At 40.0% G+C, this 7,472-nt stretch overlaps 1 protein-coding gene across 1 annotated transcript in view; it reads right to left on the minus strand.

Moving 5' to 3' along the window:
- ADGRF5 (adhesion G protein-coupled receptor F5) overlaps positions 1-1,227 on the minus strand; it is a 102,474-nt gene extending 101,247 nt beyond the window's left edge. Inside the window, exon 1 of the mRNA XM_090282541.1 lies at positions 1,013-1,227. The gene's annotated coding sequence lies outside the window, so the exon portion shown is untranslated. The remainder of the gene's footprint in view (positions 1-1,012) is intronic.
- Positions 1,228-7,472: the final 6,245 nt, after the last annotated feature.

A 7,472-nucleotide genomic window follows, 5' to 3' on the forward strand; every position in this document is an offset into this window, starting at 1 on the left:
TATGGAGGATTAAATGGAGAGAGGCTGTGTTGAGGTAAAATACATCAGTGGCAAGATATTTTAAACACCTGAACTAAATAAGCTAAAGAAAGGTAGTCTATGCTCAATAAACAGGTGTAAGTTGGCTAATATCCTAAGAAGTTGCATAAAATATCTCTCCCAGAGGAAAGGCTGATTGTGAGGACAAAAATTAAGCAAACAAAAAAAACTTAAGAGACAAAAAAGAACTCCAAAAAAATCTGTAATGCTATTTGAATGCCTTGACCCCAAACCAGGTCTCAGTCAACACATTATCTTGAGCCCCAATAGTGACTGACCCTAAGGAGCAGTCAGCTAAGGTGTGAACACCCTCCCTGCAGACAATGATCACAACAGTAAATAAAATCATTTTCCTCAGACACCGCTTGATATATGTTGTCACTACTTGCATTTAATTTCAGAAAACTTCAGGAAGAGCAATTGTTTCATAGAAAATTCTGGAAAGTAACATGGAAGCCCACTGGATCCTGAGCAAAGAGCTTGTTCATTTATTTAGAACTCATAGGTATCTAAATTAGAAACACCTATTTCTATCCCTGTTAGAAAATCCAGTCAGCATGAGTATACCTTTAACTCAAAGGAAAAACTCATAAAGGAGTTAAAACAAAAATCAAGGGAGGGGTCTACATTGTTGAAAAGAAAAGGTGGCTAAACTTTTTTCCCTTATGCGGAAGCCAAAAAAAAAAAAGCACCAACTTTTAATAAGATTTGCCCTCCAAAGAGGATAATAATCAGCTTCATGTTCTATGTACTATAATGGTTGGCATTTTTTATCCACAGATGTCCAAATTCAAAACTCAAATGTCATCTCCCCTCTCACTATTTTCCTCACAGTCCTGTAAATCAGTTAGTCTCAATAAGACACAGGTTGAAAACATACAGCCAACTCAAAAAGCCATGTGGACAGACACATGTACTTCAGAACAGCCCAAATCACATTCAACAAGACAGAACACACTAAAGCGGGACTTACCTTTCTCCCTCTGTGATTTGCAGTCTCCTGAAATGGAACCCTGTCCTGGACGTCTTCCTAAGACCCTCTTAGGTGAAATGAAATTTAAGGGCCCCCCACTCAATTACATAGCCACAGGAGGGTAGGGTTTCACAAAACCAGACTTGAGGTCCTCAGGGCGCCCACAGGCGTCAGGGAGCAGAGGTGAACTGCCTTCTGCTCTCTGCTGCAGGAAAAAGCTGGGAGACACAGTGTGGCAGGAGGTGGGGGCGGAGGCTGGGGGAAGGGAAGTAATATGGGAACTGTAATAAATAAGAGATCCTCTCCACATGATTTCCTGTATTTGGTGCCTGTTGCCTCTCTCCAGTCTCCCTAGAGGAAATAAGAAATTTAAACTTGTCCTTTGGCCACTGGAAAGAAGAGAATAAACATGCTAAGAACCATGAAAATGGGAAGGAGCAGCTCAGCAGACAGGGAGCTGACCCTCCAGCTAGCTTTACCTTTCACCAAGTGCTTTCTTCCTGAAGTTTCTCCAAGTGTTTAACTCTGTAAAAGTCAAGAACACCCTAAGCCTCTTCCACTGAGCTGAAGCATTATTTGGCCACCATCCCGATGTCCTGCTGGTGAGAGGCAAGTCAAAACAGGTCTGAAAAAAGTCGGTTTGCCAGCCTAGGACAAGACCCTCTGGGGTCTGTCTTTGGAACCACTGATGACGTTCTGTGTCTAATCTTCGAACAGCTCCTGAAGTCTTCAGTCCACTTTGCCCGAGAGTTTAAAGAATTACTTAAAGACTACCATCCATAGATTGCTGGAAGTGGGAACTCCTACGTAGTTTGTGGGGCTCGTTGTGAAATGAAAAATACAAGACCACTCATTCGAATATTAAGGACTTCAAGATGGTAACAACAAAACATTAAATCAAGAGTCGGGGCCCTTCTCCCTTTTGTATGGGACTGAATGCAGCTCTTCAATTTGTGCATCCCTGAAGTGAGTCCTGGCTAGAGAAAGAAGGGTGGAACTATGTGTGTATTAGACTATTGCCATTTTGTTCTGCTGGGTGACAGTCAGCCCTTGAACAGCAATGCACTCTGATGATGCTGTGCCAGGTGTGTGTGTGGGGGGGGTGTTAAGTAATGGGAGTGTGAGCAGGCACAGACCACAACCATGTCACTGACTGAAAATCACACCAGAGCTCTCCTTGCTGATTTTCCACTCACCTCCAATTCATTCTAGTCCCCACAGTCAGGGCAATCGTTATCAAATGCAACCATCGTGATATGATTTGCATGCTTAAAATCTTCCAATAACATTAGAATAAAGGCCAAACACTTTGACGTGGCTTCCAGCCCCTTCAGGACCTGGCACTGGCTTACCTCTCCCATCTGACCTCAAAGCCCACCTCCACCTGCTCCCTCCTCACCTTCTTCTAATTCCCTCCTCCCCCAACTCTCTCACTCCTGGAAATTACCCTGTGAACAGTGCCCTCCCTCAACCTCCAAACCTTCAAATCTCAAATCCTCCAGAAAATATTTTTCAGATTCCTGGGTGCCTTTGGTGTTTCCCTTTAGCAAATCATGCTTATCTCTCTGTTAACACTCATTAACTCGAAGCAGTGGAAACCAGTCCACCTGTCCTGGTCTCCTGGGGGCTATAGACTGAAAAGGCACGGACTGTGTCTGTTCAGCGTGGTGTCCCTTGGTCTGCAACCCAGGAGGGTGTGATTTGTGTAAGGTTTGTGTTAGGAGCAGGAACATTAATGACAGTTATCCCCTTTCTGGGAACAGGAAAACATATGACTCAGAGGAAAACCTAAGACTGTTGTTATGGTTTTACAGTTTAAACTCTGGAAGACAGCATGAAGCATTTACACAGGCAATATTGCAAATGATTCTTATCCACAGAAATACACATTAATTTTCCTCAGTAGAGATAAGAAGTGAGCTAATGAGGCTTTAGTTTTGTGTCAGAAGCCAACAACAACAGCACTGATTTCCACCCTGTAAAAATGATTGTCCCAAACATTACATTTTGGTGCTCTCTACATTAGGCTATACATTTTTGCATATTAACAAATTCAATTCAGTAATCCTGATTGCCTACATAAATGTCTACTCCTGAGATTTTTCTTTGAACTAATTTTAACAACTTACCATTCCTTCATTAATTAATGAGTTTAATAAAATCTTCATCCTTGTTTATTTTATATTTGTATGAGAGTGATGATTTCACCTTTCAAAAATGATCATTAAACAGAAGTCAGGTGATAAGCAGTAAATATAGGAAGTTCTAGTAGGAATTTGTAGGGACAAAACTGTTTTCTTCAATATTTTGCTTAGTTTTCTAAGATCCCTGAGTATGCAAAGTAAAAACAGGAAATAAATGAAGCATGGTGATTATCAAAGTAAGTGACAAAATTGCCTGTGCTGTACGATTGGGAAGGTACAGGTTTCAATCAGGCAGAAGGACAGGCACAGCCCAGGCATACAAAACCATAACTGGAGAGGGGGTTACCAGGGCGGCAACGCCGAGGCTCCGATTCACTGACACTAGCACCTTGGAGGTGAGAAGAGCTTGATAAGCAAAGGGCACGTGTTTCAGGCGCTTGGTGGATCTTTAAAACAGTACATATTTTCGGGAATCCTAATTGAACAGATAGCCTTTTAGAAATATCTTACTACCAATTAGCAATAGCAAACCCTTCAGCAACGGGGACAGTAGCACATTGCCAGGAAGAACCCAGATTATATCAATATATTTGTGTGGTTTGGTGTCTCTTTAATGTTGATATTTTTCTATTTTTAATTGATGCAACATGCAGTATACATTTTTTTAATATCAAAGACATAAAATGATTTATCCTTAAGGAATGGTCTGGTCGACCAGTGCAATCTAAAGCTCTTAGTATCAGACAAGCAAAAAGCTTTTTTATTTTTATTTTTGTTTTTCTGCTTTTGAAACAAAATTTCTAATTAATTCCATTTAGAAGGGAAAAAGTAATATACCTAATAGTTCAATGTGGAACTTTAGATGTTTTCCTGAGAAGAATGGTTCCTGATTTGGAGGAATTGTGAGAAGTATCAATGATCATGGCAAGTAACAGAATAAATGCGATCTGTTAGATGCTCAGAGATCACTTAGCACAGACATGCAGTACTTAGCACAGACATGCAGTACTCACTGCAAACGTGGAGACCCTCTGCACTCATGGGCAGCGCCTCGAGAAGGGAGAGTCAGTCTCACCAGCCTGGCTCTACCTACATGAGAGGTGAGGCTAGTCTTGCTCCACTGGATATTTTTCTCTTTGCCAACTACTAATATCACATGGGCAGCGCCTCGAGAAGGGAGAGTCAGTCTCACCAGCCTGGCTCTACCTACATGAGAGGTGAGGCTAGTCTTGCTCCACTGGATATTTTTCTCTTTGCCAACTACTAATATCACATGTGTCATTAGAGACGGAGCACTAAGAGGGGACTACTAAGGAGATCTACAACTTTCCTTATTTTACTGAAAGATAAAAAGACAATGTGTATTCCATAATATCAAACCTGTCAAATAGGAAACATGTGTGAGAAAATCATTAGGATTGTTCTTGGAAAGAAATGTTCACCTTAAGTAAGATCATTATCATATGCTTCCTTGGAAAATGAAGGTGTTAGAAAAATTAAGAAAGAAGGAGAGAGAAAGATGAGGGAGGAAGACATAAGTCCAAGTATTTGGGGAACTAGGAATTCTCACACACTGGTAAATAATTTGGGGGGAATTAGGAACTCTCACACTGCTGAGAGAGTGTTACTTGGTCAGTCACATTGGAGAGCCATTTGGCAGTATCCAAGATAGTTTAAAATCAGGTCACTGTATGTATTCTAGAGAAATTCCTGCCTACCTATACAAGGAGAAAACACAAGCATGTTCAAATGCATCACTTTGTTATTAATTAGAATCTGAAGAACATATATATGCTTTAGTAGGGAAGTGAATAAAAAATATTAGTATTATTACAGGAATAGTGAGCTAAATCTGTATGTATCAACATGGAACAATAATTCTTTTTAAGTGAAAAAAAAGCCAGAGTGAGGATGTTAGTTGCAGAAAAATATATTCAATGGTACATAATGGGAAAAAAATACACAGTGCGGTCCAGGAGAAGAAAGATATGGAATAGAACTAAGCAGAGAATAAAAAAGATTTTCCATCTTATTCTATGTCTGTGGTATTAAAAAAAAGAATCAAAATATCAATACTTCAGTTTTGTATGGCATATAATACAGGTGCTTATTTATCTTTATAGTTTTTCTTTTTAAAAAAAGCAAAGTCATTAAAATATTTTTAAAAATAAAGACATTTTGGGTCAGAGATTAAACACATTCTTTTCCCATTCTCCACCTGCAACAGTGGTAGGAGAAAAAGTTATTAGGAAAAGAACTCTAGGAAAAATCCTTATTATCTTCAATCCTTGATAAAATACCAGTACTAGCCTCGGCTCAATCTCAGATGTGCTCACTTCCACCCTATGAAGTGAAACCTGGGTCCTCAGGCCCATTCAAGCGCAGTAATTTTCACCATATCCTGCATATGTACTGACTGTCCAACATCCTCTGCTCCACACGCTTGTTGATATGCTCCACAAGAGAACGTGTAAAACCCTGCTGAATGCAGCTAAACATTTCCCCAAGAGAACTTGCTTTAAAAATATATGTCTTTTCAGAAGTTTGAAAAATAAATTGCTTTATTTAAATGATGTAAAGAGGAACTTATTTTTAAAAATTAAACTTACGCATCTGAGTATCAAACCTAATTTGTTTGGCTGGTGGAGGCTTAGTGACAAAGGAGTGTAGGTTGAGAATACTGAAGGACATTTTGGTTTGTTTGTTTCTGTTATAGTAGAGCTAGAGGAAGAAGCTCTGGCTTTGATAGAAATGGCCTAAATTTCTCTAACCTCTGGCTTTCTATTAGCTCAGACTCACTCCCAGTCTTGCCATTCAACATCTCAGATGGAAAAGTGATTAAACAAGCAGAGACCATCCAGTATGGGGGGAATAGATTTTTTATTTTGAGGTCTGAGGAAAGGAAGAGGGTAATTGCATTAAAGCTCAAAAAAGAATTCATATTGGGAACTGAAATCATTGTCTTTCTGTCCCTCTGTCACAACTCCACAGGGAAGTTTTCCAGCCAATTGTTCTCTTGAAGCTTCCACCTATATCATGCTTGGGCTTTACTTCCTTCCCAGAGCCCCACTTCTTCCTCCCTCTCTCCTGGGTCCCAGCTTCTCTGTGCGGTGCAAATTCCTAATTCTTCTCATTTCAGGAGGCAAAGCAATCTCTCTCTCTTCGTTTTGTACCCACTCATCCAAATGGCCAGGAGGTTTCAGCTTTCACCTCCAACATGACCTAAGTGAGGTACCTTTTTAATAAGCATCCATCTTTATGATACTCCTTTATTTTTTTTTAATTTATTTATTTGTTTGTTTGCTTATTTATTTTATTTTTAGAGAGAGGGGAAAGGAGAAAGAGAGGGAGAGAAACATCGCTGTGTGGTTGCCTCTCACTCGCGCCCCCAACTGGGGACCTGACGTGCAACCTAGTCATGTGCCCTGACTGGGAATCGAACCAGCGACACTTGGCTTGCAGGCCGACGCTCAATCCACCGAGCCACAGCAGCCAGGGTATGCTACTCCCTGTAAATAGCAATGTTTTATTCCCCATCCTCATTTATGTATACCTTATCTTCCTGATAGATGCATGTTTTATTTTTAATACTATGTTCTGAGTATCTTGACTCTTTTGTATCTCAGCTTTGTATCTCTCTTTGTGCCACATATTTGTTGAATAAATAAGTTAATGAGAGAATAATAGAAAGCATGAGGACTAGAACTTTTAGGATGGATAAAGAGAAGGGAATACTGATTTCTTTCAACAAATGGAAAAACTTAGGAGGCCTCTTTTTCATAGTTGCAGATGACCCAAAGCTGGGAGATAGAAAAGTGCATAGCAGTGAAATTTGGCAACGTCTTGAAAGCTCTGTACTAGTATTTCCAAAATGCACTGCCTGTTACTAATACCTAGATTAAAAAATGTATTCTGTAAATATTTACATGTTAGGAAATGATGTGAAGTATTCTCACCCAACTCCTTTTTGCTAGAATGAGAAATGTAGAGAAAATAAGCTGCCATCAAGGTCTCCCAGGACTGAGTCCTCACGCCCGGGCGTGGGCAGCACTCGGTTGAAACCACTTCCTCTGCTTTATCATTGCTCATTCCCAGGGGATGACTTCTATTCTCTCTGTGTCAATGAGCTGTCATTTCTTCTCACAGAAACAGTCATTTTCCCAGCTATTAATTCTTCAAGTCAACTGAAATTTATTTTTAAATAACATGTTCCTTATCCTCACAGACGTCACAGAGAATCTTTCACATTTGACATGTTTTGTTCCTAACCATCCACAGCAACCTTGGAAAGAAAATCTGCCAACATTACCAAAGAT

This window comes from Furipterus horrens, unplaced genomic scaffold, assembly GCF_987537825.1.
Source record: "Furipterus horrens unplaced genomic scaffold, mFurHor1.1.pri manual_scaffold_6, whole genome shotgun sequence".
Lineage (NCBI taxonomy): Eukaryota > Metazoa > Chordata > Mammalia > Chiroptera > Furipteridae > Furipterus > Furipterus horrens.